This window comes from Anser anser, assembly GCF_964211835.1.
Source record: "Anser anser genome assembly, chromosome: 20".
Lineage (NCBI taxonomy): Eukaryota > Metazoa > Chordata > Aves > Anseriformes > Anatidae > Anser > Anser anser.
The window spans coordinates 10,845,871-10,858,554 of record NC_139741.1 but is presented as its reverse complement, the minus strand read 5'-3'; the positions used below and the strand labels follow the sequence as shown (position 1 = coordinate 10,858,554).

Here is a 12,684-nt window from a genome sequence, read left to right as displayed (position 1 = left end):
GATGCAAAACTGAACCTTTGCTTGACAGCCACCACCAAAGCCGGGGCAGTCAACTCCTCCTCCTGCTCTGCTTCAGCAGGCTGGTGTTAACAGCACCCGCCAGGGAAGGGCACGGTCTGTAGCGTGTGAGAACAAAAGCACCTTGCTCTGCATGCGTCCTGTGTCTCAGTACCTGAGTGTGGAGTTTTCCTCCTAATAACAGCATCCATGTCACTGAAACCACATGCTCAGAGGTGCCCAGCACCTCTTGACCAGGGGAGCTGAATTTCCAGTTTGAACATGGGTTCAGTTTGGTCTTGCTGTGATATACATTAAAGAACAGCTAGTGGAAACCATGAGGGCTGGTGATAATGTCCAGAGCAGTTGAATCAGGACCCCTTGATCCCAAAGGAAACCCATGAAGAAAAGTGCGGATGTGCCTTTTTTAGTGGGGAAGGTAAACACTGCCATGTATGCTTAGCTACTGCACAACTTGATGGTGCTGCTGGAATGCACACTGCTCTACCTAATAACTCAGCACAAATAACCTAACACTGAATTAAGATTTGTCCACAGTGAATTAACCAGGATCAATTTAGAAGAATATTGATGTTTACATAGGATAAGCTGTGTCCCTGGCTGCCTTTTAAAGCAATTCTTTAAACTATAAATGTACCCAATAAAAAACTTTGAAATGCCTGTTTTTTTACTGCTAGAAACCCTTTGTCTATCATACTCTAACAGCAGCAAAAAAACCCTACAGTTCCTGCTTTAGACTTAGGGCCCAATGTTTTGTTAAGCCCAGGAGCCTGTCTAGATGCCAGGGGCAGGAGGAGACGCCTGCAGAGGGACTTTATCAGCCAACATGGCAATGGATACATCACTAACACTGCTCCCTAGGACCTCGATGTTATCTAAACCTCTTTTGGGGGACCAAGCTGAATAAACCAAGCCAAATCAGATAAAAAGCAGATTCTAGTGTGTTTCTGCCATGTCTGCCAAGATGCAGGAGACTAAGCCCTCCCACCATAGGACAGTCTGTAAGAGAAGGCAGCACGACTTCACCAGCACAGTCTTTTCATTTATATTGCACATCCTTCAACAGTGATGGTCACAAACAACTTTTGGTTAATATTGCTTTCTTACATCCCCTCTCTGCACCAAGAAGTAATGAAAGAAATCAGGGGGTGAGTTTAAACGGACCCAAAGCACAGTCACAGAAAGCATGTTGGAGCAGGCACAGTGGACATCACCCAGTGAGATCCCCTGACCATGTTTTATGCTGAAACATAGCTTGGCTGGTGCATGCAGTGGGGACAGAAGTGACAAATGGCCATGCACATCCCATCACTCCAGATGGAGCAACACAGCCTCCCAGCCAGCTGTCAGATCCAGACAAGCTGCTGTTTGCTAATTCCCCTGATGGGGATAACCTGTGCTCAGTTCTGGGTAAGGAAAAAAAAAAAAAAGAGAGGAAGGGTACAAAGGAGGCAGCTGAGGATGCTCAGTAGAGCTTGCCATGTGTCAGCTGTGCTCACACAGACTTGTCCCTCTACATCAACAAGAAGGACACTTGCTGAAGGGTGCTGCTCCCATAAAACAGCAAGAACCTTTTGGGAAGAGCCTCCACAGAGAAATGTAAGTCTAGAAAACATCCCCTGTGAGGAAAGACTGGGGGAACTGGAGATTATGAAAGTAGAAAAGAGAAAACATACTTACAGCCTTTATATTTTTAAGATGCAAAAAAGCGTCTGTATGTGGGGAGACTTCTCTCCTCCTGCATGGCAGCAAGGACAAGAGCAATGGGCTGGAACTGCAGAAAAATAGATTTTGGAATAAAATCTCATGAAAAGAGAGGAAAGCCCTGAAGGCTGTGGTGGTGATGTGCTGAATGGGCTTGGTAAGGCTCCATTTCTGGAGAGCAATAAGAGCAGCTTGACACGCAGAGCTGCCTGCAGAACTCATATAAAATTGCTGTTAAAGAATACATCCAAAGAAAAAAAAAAAAAGTAAGGTTTTAAGTGCCAAGAGAAAATCTATTTGTAACTGTTTAAAAGGAATCACCCCTCCACACTCCCCACCACCACCCAATAACATTAATCTTCACGAGCTTTTCCTCCTGTATTAGTGTTTGCTCCAGGGCTTACTGGAGAGGTCTCTTTCAAAGAGGATTTTTGCATAACTTACTGGAGGCCGCCAGGGAAGTCTCATCAGACAGTCCCTTCACTGGATCCGGTACTCAGACACCCTGCTAAGCAGCTATAGTTAGACGAGGTGACGCAGGCACTGGTACCTCTCACGTCCCCCTTTCCTCCATCCATGCTGGAACCGTTCTTGCTTTCAGCCTGGCATTAATGCCCACACGCTTCCTGCTAGGAGTCCTCTAGGTAGTGCATTAGTCACACAGCTTGTCAACATGAGCTCCAGGCCAACATTTATTTGAACCCATTTTTTTTTTCCCAGCACAACTGTCATTGCCTTTAACAGGAATTTGAGCAAGTTCAACAGCCAGATCCTATTTGCAGGGGCTGCTGCAGAGCTTGCACGTTTCCAGCACCAGGTCCTGTAACATCTTGCAATGAAGCAGATAACCCAGATAATTAAGTGGGCTCAGAGATTGTACACTGTCTTACAGGAGAAGACTGTCCACGAAGTACCTCTTTTTAGCGATGAACAAATATTATTTGTGGTCCAACATCTTCTTTCAAAGCAAGCGCACAAGAACTTTATGGGGTCCATGCATTTTGCTGGCTCAGTTGCTAATGGATGAAATTGAACCCATTCTGCATGAAGCATGGTGCATTTTCCAGGGTGTGGAGTGCAGAGAAGGGGGGAAAGCATTTTCCTAGGGGAATGTACAAGGCACCTCTTGTAAGAATAGCCACTGGGTGCACTGGAGACTTGTTCACCTTCTCAGAGTCACCGTGGAGAACAGGGTCTGTTTAATGAGCTTAATAAAAAAATAATGAGTTTAATAAATTAGGACACTAGACTGAAAACCATTCTTCTGCCTTCTGCCATTCACAGAGGCCATATCCAAGAAAAGAAGCAGAATGGTAAAAGAGTTGAGGTGGGAGCCAGACAGCCTCTTCTTGTTTTCCATATGAGGTGGAAAGAGCTGATCATCTGACAAGAAAACCAGAATACTTCTTGAATATTTGGTGACTAATTAAAATGAGGGGGCAAAGATGAAGGAGGGCTGGTCTCTAGGAGGGTAAATTGAAGTATTTTTGGTAAATATGGAATTCCTTTGGTAAATATTGGAGTTCCTTCACCGATGATTTGGAACCCTTTGGCATAGCATTTCACAGCCAAATCCCAGCAAACACTTGACTTTTTTTCATTTATCTGGGTAACTCTTATTGAGATAAACTCTCTTCTCTCCATTTAAACTACCTTTTTTTTCTTGTAGGCAAGCTCCAACTTCAAGCTCATTGATTTAGTCAAGAGCAATTTCACTTCAAGAGCTTGAGAAATGCCACCTTGAAAGGAATAACTGAGTTCACAGTTTCTCTTCTGAAACTTCATTTGCACTGTTATCTTGCTATGGTTGAGGGCTTACACCAATAACCTAACCCCACCAAACTAAGTCATGCAAAGAGTTTTGAAATGAGTGGACTGGAGCAGAAGAGCATTATTTTTGTTGTCCTGGTTCCTTTCCCAGGGAGACATATAGACACCCACTTAAGGGCCAGAGGGATGGGGAGAAGGAGGATTTTGTGTTTGCCAACTGCTTTCCTGTGGTCTCGTGTCTGGCCCCAGATTCCTTCCTAACTTCCTTCCCAGAAATTCCCTTGGTGACATTGTCCTTAATGCCCATGATCATCCTCCTCACCAGCCACCTCAGTCCAGGCAACATCAAGCTAGTCAGTCTCTGACTGCTTTAGCAAGACTACAAACTCAGTCCCTTCATTAACTGGCACCCTATAATTATTCCTCAGTTCCCCAGTTGAACTCCAGTCCCAGCACCTGTTTTGATTTGATCACAGCTGGACTGAAGCCATCCTGGTCAGACCTCCTCTTAATCATACTCCTGACAGTCTTTGTTAAGAATGCACACACACACACACACACACACACACACACTTCATTATGGGACCCGTGCACTGGGTTTTCATAGAAGATATTTCTGGTCCAGCACAGCCATTTCCCTTTCACAGGCTGCCCAAGCACCTGAGGTTAACACATCAGACTGAATCCAGCCTCTTGAGCCCTTCATTCTCATAACTTTCCTCTGCTCTACCAGGTACAGACATGGTCATTGTGCACACATCCATCATCTCCACGTGCATCACCAAGCAGAGAACACAACGCTGCCAGAGGACCCAACACAATGACTGATTCCTGGAGAGCCCTAGGCTGGGGGTCCTTGCTTTTGTCCATAACACAGGTGCTTGGTGCCACAATGACCCAGTCTGACATGATGCATCATCTCAGCATGGGAGCTCTGGGACTTGGCCCTCCACACCCAGACTGGGTGGCTTACTGGCCGGCTCTGTAACTATGCCTCAGAGGTACCTACGGGTCTTGAGTATTCAGAACAGATGTAAAGTGTATACAGGGACCAGAGAGTATGACTAAGTACAAAAATATACAGAGTATTCATACACATACATGTGCAGTATTCAGGCAGCACTGCAGAAAGAGCAAGAGGAATAAGTCACACATCACCAAGTCTGCCCACAAGATAAGAACGAGAAAGGTCTCTATTAACATTTAAAAGGAAAGATTCTTTCACTTTTTGCCTGCTGATGAGCTGAAACCAATCATGACCCCAGAGAAATCCATCCTAATATCTTTTGATGAAGCTTTGAGTAACGCCAAAGGGTTTTTATCAAAAAGAAAGGTCAGGATGGGTATTTCGCTACCTAGCAGCATCTCTCTGGCCTAGGGGACAAGGGTGAGAGAGCCTGCATTCCTGCCATGGATGGGCAGGGGGTGACCAAGCCTCTCATGGCTCCTCCATGCAGTAAGGATGGCCAAGGCAATGCTGGTGTGCAGGGAGAGGAAGAAAATTTCCCCTCTTATCTGCAAAGGGCTTGGGAAAAAGCTCTTTTCACCAGTGAGTTGAACAAGCAAAGACCCAATGGCAGTGTGCAGTGCAGGTGAGGGACACACTCCGTGTGTGTATGTGCCTGTGTGCTCACATCTGCCACCTTGCAGCAGAAGAGGCAAACCATACAGCAAAAGCCAGTCCAAAATGGGCAACAAAAACCCACCACCAACAACAAAAAGCATTACATCTTTTATATCATGGGCAACATAGAAGAGGAAGCATGGGGACACAGCAATGCCAGTGGGTCAGGTAGGCACCTGCATAGGAGTGCATCAGGTTATGGCCACCAGAAAAAAAAAATCCCACTATCAGCGGTGGGAAGCCAATGGAGATGAAACAGCCACAGAGGAACAGGAGGAACAGCACACCCAGCACAGGAAAAGGGCATCACCTCACTGTTGGTGTACCAGGAGATGCTTGCCCTCACCTCCACCATAACCAGCTCCGTTTTGCTCCCAGCATTTTGGAGGGGAGTCCAGCGGAGCAGCCCCTGCAGTAACCCTGCTGTCCTCATGTGCCCTTTCCTGCCGCTGCTCATTCAACACCACGGTTCGCAGCCCTGCTTCCTATCTCTGCTTTCTGCCTTCCTGTGGTCTCCAGGCTTGCGTCATTTGCAACATTGAACTGTAAGAGCCATTCACCTGCCTTCAAGCTGAACCTCCGAGGCGCACTGCAAATTAACCACCCCCGTCTTTGCTGCCCGCTTCCACTCCTTACACAGGCAGAACAGAACAAGGACAAGGGCACACAGACTCTCCTGGCGGCCCTCATTAAATAACACACACTGCTGTCTGCCTGCTAGCCAGTTTTGGCCTTAAATCTGCTCCAGAAACACTCTCTGTTCTTTGCGGTCCCATAGTTCACCTCCATTCATTTCAGCACTAAAATGTGCCCGAGAAAAGCTTTGTTTACTGCGGGGCATAGAGAAAGGAGGACAAACGAGCCTGAACTACTGGAAAGCCTCAGAGCAGCAACATCACTCCTCATTCCTCTGCCCATGAAAACACTGCCACACGTGTTAATGGAAATGCATTTGGCCTCAAAGCAGAGATACAAGATACTGAAGAACAAGGAAGGGAGAGAAAAGCTGGGATGTGGACACTTGATCGCAGCTATTGAAGTCACCCCAACTGCTGTAGAGGCAATGACCTTGTTCCAGCTGCCAGCCCTTCTGCATCCTGTTGCTTAAAACTCACTTTTTTCTCCCAGTTTGGCTTTCTCTTGGAGCAGAATCTGTGAGGACCTTGGCTTCCTCCCACTTTTGCAAAGAAAGTTTGAAATCTCACCCCAAGGGTCCAAACCCGACCGGCAAGGTACCTGTGGGCTGGCTCACGTCTGGGAGAGGGAGCGACCTTTCCTGCCCACCACCTGGATACTGGCTGCATTTTCCCTTTAAAAACATGACACTCCACTTCCAAACCTTGCTCCCGGATACCTACAGATATTTTTGCCTTAGGATCCTGAGGACCTCTTGTGGTGGAAAGTTAAAATGTGTTTATTTGAGAAGAGTAAGAGAGGCCTGATAGGCCCAGGCTGGCAGGCTCCATAACTGCTGTAAAGAAACTTTAGAAACGGAGAAACAGAGGAGACACGATGCTCCCACAAGAGCAATAAACCTTCCCCTTCAAAATGCTAGAAGTTCTAGGTAAGGTCCCTGCAGCCTTTACAGGCATACAGAGGATGACTCCTGTTCGACAAACTACGTAACCTGGAAATTAGGAGGCTGCTGTGACACCAGGGTGAGTTGTCCCCTGCCTCGGAGGTCCTTGTTGGTCACTTCCTTGCAGGACCCCGCCTGGAGGGTGCCTTTCCTGCCTATTTCACTTGGGTCTTTCTTCTTTTTTTTTTTTCTTTTTTTTTTTTTTTTTTCCTGCACCTCAGCTGTTGGAATAATGTTCAGATCTTGAGGCCAAAGATAAATAGTACTCCAGGGATGAGAATAGCCGCGAGACTTCAAATACAGCCATGTCCACCATAGGCCACAGGCACCCAGGAGGGAAGGAGGACATTGCTATACTTGTGCTCTCATCACCAAGTTACTTGTGGTAAGACTATAAGGACCTAGGGGCAGGGAAAGCAAAGAAGGAAAAGCCAAAATAGCTCCAGCTACATCTTTTCTCTGCAAAATGCCTGTGTGTTGCTAAGGAACGAGGGGTGATTTAGTCTCTTTCAAGGTTTTTGACGTCTTCTCCACTCAGCTGGCACGATAGCTCTGCCTGGCAAGTCAGCCAGCAGCACATGGCTTCTCAGTTCTGCCCCTCCTCGCTCTGTGCAAGATGTGCTGGCACAGGAGACCACGAAAACGAGACCCAGAGAAGGAAGAGAAGACCAAAGCTGGGAAGCCTGTGGAGAAGACAGTTCATTTGCTGCACCAATGACTTATTTTCAAGGGCTTTTGTTCTTACTATGAAAAAAAACAAACAAAACAAACAAAAAAACACCTCTAATGCAATTTTCAAAGGCTGTTTTTTTGTTGTTGTTATCGTTGTTTTGTTTTGTTTTTCTCAGTGCGTGCTCCTGTTCAGCATCTCAAGGAGCTCAGGACTTGCATAGGTCAACTGGTTCACGTGTCTGTGCCCCTGTAATAGTCCGTTCCATCACAAGTGGCTCGCACCAGAGGCCCCAGCACAGTGCATGAGCACGGGGAAGCACTGCTGAAGACAAAGCCACCTCTGCACGGGCCGTGCAAGCCCCTTGCTCAGCTCCCAGCCACTGCAAGAGCCCTCCCTGCCACGTCACAGCCTGGTACGTGAAGCTGCAGTTGCACACCACGCTAACAATAGCTCTTGGATGGAAACTCAAACGATCTATGACTCGGTTCTAAAATATTAAACCACCCATCTCTCGTCTCCAAGTGTCTGAATAATTAACCTGCCATCGATTATTCATAGCGCCTCTACCAGGAGCGCTCTGGGACTCCTGGGGCCAGCGGCGCAGAGCCCACCCGCAGTGGGTCCCCACCGCCCGCCAGCCCCCGCTGCCTGCTCAGCAGGGGAAACACATTTCTTTTGGGCTGGTTTGTTCTAACGCCAGATGATCTGCTCTGGTCTTCGGAGTGTTTTAGAGATTTTATGCAATCCAGGCATTTTTCCCCCAAGGTTCTACTGTACAAATGGCAGATTTTAAAGACCGTCCTGTATTTTGCAATGTGCAGAGATGCCTCCAATTCTGCTCTGACATTGCCCCTGATGGTTTGCCAAGTATTTCAGATGGACTTTATTAGGCTCACATGAGACTATGTTGGAGAAGTCCAAGACCTCGCCAGAGCCAGTCCCAAAAAACGTGGCCCTTTCTGGCGAGCCCTGAGCAGGGCCATCTCGCTGGGCTGAGATGGGGACACGTGAAGGGTGACAGTCCTGGGGATGTCTGGGGGGGCACTGGCAGGACCCCGGCAGACACAGGCTGCCGCGACCCTGCAGCGAGCAATAGGCTCAAACACCAGCCAGGAAAAACCACCCTGCCCGCTCTTCCTCCCTCCTGCCTCAGCCTTAACACGTGGGACCCGCTCCCTAACACCGACTTGCCACGAACACCAAACAGAGGTGTTGAGGCTATTGCTAAATACTCAATTTCACAACTAGATGGAGCCTCTTTGTCTTTTTGGAACAAATTCACTTGAATGAAAGACTGCTTCAGCCCCGACAGTCCAGGCACAGCTAAGGGACAAGCTGGGTGCAGGCAGAGATGTTTTTGGCCTGCTTCTCACACTTGGGCAATGTGGAAACGCCACGGGTCACTAACACAGCAGCAATCCCAGTGCTCATAAGCTGCAGTGCCCACTTGCTGACACAGAGCAGCAGCCCCAGGCTCCGATCTCACAAAGCACTGCAGCCGGCTCTGCCGCCCATACCGTGTGCTTTCAGCCAAGCACCATCCACAAAGCAGATAAGAAGAGCAATTGTCGATGCAGGTTTGCAACTGGCTTTGCATTTGCAGCCAGTAAAAGTGTTTGAGTCGGTCAGGACAGCATCTGACAACACCACATCTTAAAAACTCGTGATTTTTTTCCTGGGCACCTCGTGCTTGCATTATTACTCATGTGAGCAGCTGCTGCTTCATTGTGAGGAAGTTGAGAGGCACCAGAGTTCCTGAACTTACACTTGTTAATTGAGAATCTGCCAAAAATTATCACTAAACTTCTGTGCTGTTTTGGGCTGGGATGGAGTTAACTTCCTTCATGGCAGCTTGTATGGTGCTGCGTTTTGGACTTGTGACTAAAACAGTGTTGATGATAACACACTTGCACAACATTAGGGGCTGTGTTTCCCTCACCTCTCCCTGCAGTGGGCTGGGGCGGGCAAATATCACAGAAGTTACCCGGGTCAAGGAGAGAAGTGGGCAGAGCTGGACCTGGAGGTGAAGTCTGGATCTGCAGCTCCATGTTCCCACCAGGCACGTCCAGCTTGGCCATCCCAAGGCAGGACAGGTCCCTTCCCTTTCCCATGGGGCCTTTCAAGAGAGCAGTATCCCTCCTTGTCTGAAATTGTAAATCCCTATTTGATAGACTATGGCCGGGACGTTGCTGCAGTTAGGGACTGGGAATAAATAAGGGGGGCCAGACAAACCTGGACTGGAAAGGTGCTGTGCACCATGATACATCTGCCTTCTGCATACAGCAAGCTGGGACTCATGGCTGACCCCAGGAGAGCACCTCTGCAGGAGGCCTCCTGGTAAGGGCCCCGCATTTCAGACACACAGTCCACATTTCCTATTTATTGCCAGCTCTTGCCATATTTACCGAGGAGGTAACTCCAGACCAGGTGCATGCCAGGCAGAGCACCTTGTCCCATACTCCTGCCTCCATCTGTGCAAGCATAAACCAGCTTTACAGACATCTTTTGGTAAGGCAAAGCCCAACTTCCACGGTCAAAGCTTCCTACAAGGCACGTAGTCACCAGGGCACCACTGCACACCAAGGAGCCATTTGCACCAGTGCTCCAAAGCCATTTTTTGCCCCCATTTAGGATTTGCTAGTCCTGTAGGCGAGTCCTGGGCTGCTCACAACCCTACTATCACCCTGTGCTTTTTAATGCTGTGGAACTGCCAGGCTGTTTGGGTTTCAGGCACACGGTGGCACTGAGGAAGCAGCTTTCATCGCTGTGCAGTGATCTCGCACAGACGTGCTGAGCCCACACAGAAGCTTCCCTCCCAGTGCCCGTGTGGGCAGAGATGCTTATCTGTGGCATGGGGTGGCAGGAAGCCCAGCAGTCACAGCGCAAACGTCCCCATCCACGCAGGTGGCACCTCACTGCATGTGCAGGGTGAGCCCTGTGGGGTCGCATCCAGCACCGACACTGCGGGAGGGCACAACCCGTCACCCCGTGCCACTGGTGACAGTCCCTGCATGGCCGCTCCTTCTGCCTGCGTGGGGCTGCGGCCTCCCAGTGCCACTGGGGACCCGGCCTCCCATGGGGACACCATCCTGTACACCTCCCCAAGGGGTTCCTCTTGCACTTTTGACTTCCAACTTGCCTGTTGTTGTTGTTTTAAATTATTCTTAATTCTTCACATTCACTGTGGTGTGTTTCCCTTCCAGGAGGGAGAAGTAAACATTCAGGGCTCTGCCCTGGGACATGGGGCAAGGCCCACACTTGGGTGACACCAGCCCCATGGGCAAGAGGTGGCCTCCCTGGCCACCTTCCTGGGGCCACCCAAGAGAAGGAAGCAGCTCTGAGGCAACTGCCAGCACCACTGGGCCTTACAAGTTGATGGTCCCACAGGAGCCTTGCTGCGAAGGGGACAGCAGCAGCTTTCCAGCTAAGCCAGGAGATGGCCATGCTTTGCTTGCTCATACACAAGGTTGGAGCAAATGAAGAGCACAGTCAAAACACAAAGCACCTGAAACCAGCCCCTCTGTGCTATTTAGAGAACCTCGAGTCTAGCAAATGCCTAAAGCAGCCTGCCCCTGGTCAGGTGCTCGGGCTGGACACCAGCTCCAGGGCGGGCAGAGGAGCAGTGCCCGGGGTCATCTCTCCAGCCTCAGAGCAGACGCAGCTCTGCCCTGCTGTAGGACCGTGCCCAAATGCTCTCACCTGGCTCCATCTCAGGTGTCTCAACATCTCCACGCAGCTCCCAGCACGAGGGTACCCGTGTGGTTCAGGGCGTGCGGGGTCTCGGAATAAACAGCTGGAGCATGCCGCATACAGCAAAGTTGAAAAATAACAGTCATGAAGCACGAAACGCTACAGCGAGAGCAAACACCTCCCAGGTAGTTTTCCAGGCCAATGGTTACAACAAGCTCTCTCAATGTTTACACACAAATAATAATAATTAAAGAAAAAACCAACAAAACTGCATGTACTCCTAACATGATTACATAATAATAGTAATAATAATAATAATAATAAAATCAGCCTCATTAGAAAACAATAACACTCTCTGGGCACTGTTCAGCTATTTGGAGTCTCACAGAAGCCCCATGTTTTAACAAGACGTATTATAGGATGCTATCACATAGGTTAAGATCCCAAGTATTTAGGGCAAAACTCCTTGCTACGCAAGAGGAGTTTCCTGTTCAAAGCCCAGCTGACTTCTTTCAAAGAACAGTATTAGCATTATTGACTCGATTGTCTGTCACATTGCAGTTTAATAGCAAAATTGCAGAGAAATGGATGAGCTTATTGCTTTTAGCAATTTCACGCACAAATTTTTAGCATGGGGAGATTCATTAAAACATGCAAAGCAGCTAGTTTGATTTTAAGGTTTTAAGCACTCTGATTTTTAAAGGCTTGAATGACAAATACTTTTTACCTGCCACCTTTTCCCGGGAAGGACTCATATGCTTTGGGGCCTTGATTTCATATGCAATTAAATCTCAAGTAACATTTTAACCAGCATTTTTCACTCCACCTTGCAACTCTGACCGCTGAATAATTCATGCACGGCTAATGACAAATCCCCCCTCCTCGCATCAGGCCAGGCAGACGCTCTGTCACATCCCCTCACCCGCAGCAAAAGAAAATTGGTGCTAACCGGGATCACCGAGGGCTTGGAGCAACATTTCCAGCTGCATTCCCAGCTCCGAGGCCACATCTGTAGAGAGCCAGGCTGGAGCGGGTAACAGCCACCGGGATGCAGCCCACAAGCACTCTCCTTTCACAACATTGTTTTTTTTACATGCGCATCTCTGAAAAATCATGTTTTCCCTCACCAGCTATTGTCACTGATCACTTGCCTCCCAGCAGTCAAGAGATAGCAGCTGATTAATATCAAATCTCTGGGAGCTGTTAGATATCCATCAAAGGCCTGAAGAGTGTGTCTTTTGCCTATTGAAACAGTTTAACCACTGATGGGATTATAATTATCTTGCTATCAACTGCAACAAAGCAGCTCAGCAGGAGCTGTTACACTTAAACAGGGGAGGTCAACGAAATTATTCTAGTGGGAAAGTAAATGTGAGAGCGTGACCTTGCTCTATAGAGTGCCTATAATTAATTGGGTTTATGATTTACAGGGGGGCCACGCTTTCCCCTGGCAGTGCCGGGCAGGCGGGCAGCGGGCTTAGCAGCCGGGTGGTCCCTCGCTGCCACCTCCCTGGGATGCTCCCGGCTGGGGACGGTTCCCGGCTCCGGTGGTCATGGGTGAGTGAGGGGCAGCTGCTGATTTTGGGGCTAGGAAGCATGACAGAGCCGCAGCTTGCTCTTTTCTGC

General features: G+C 48.6%; 1 long non-coding RNA gene across 1 annotated transcript; it reads left to right on the top strand.

Moving 5' to 3' along the window:
• Positions 1 to 1,482: 1,482 nt before the first annotated feature.
• Positions 1,483 to 3,598, top strand: LOC310884573. The gene is made up of 3 exons (XR_014574288.1): positions 1,483 to 1,617; positions 3,007 to 3,140; positions 3,392 to 3,598. It is a non-coding gene; the product is annotated as an uncharacterized lncRNA (long non-coding RNA).
• The last annotated feature ends 9,086 nt before the right edge of the window (positions 3,599 to 12,684 follow it).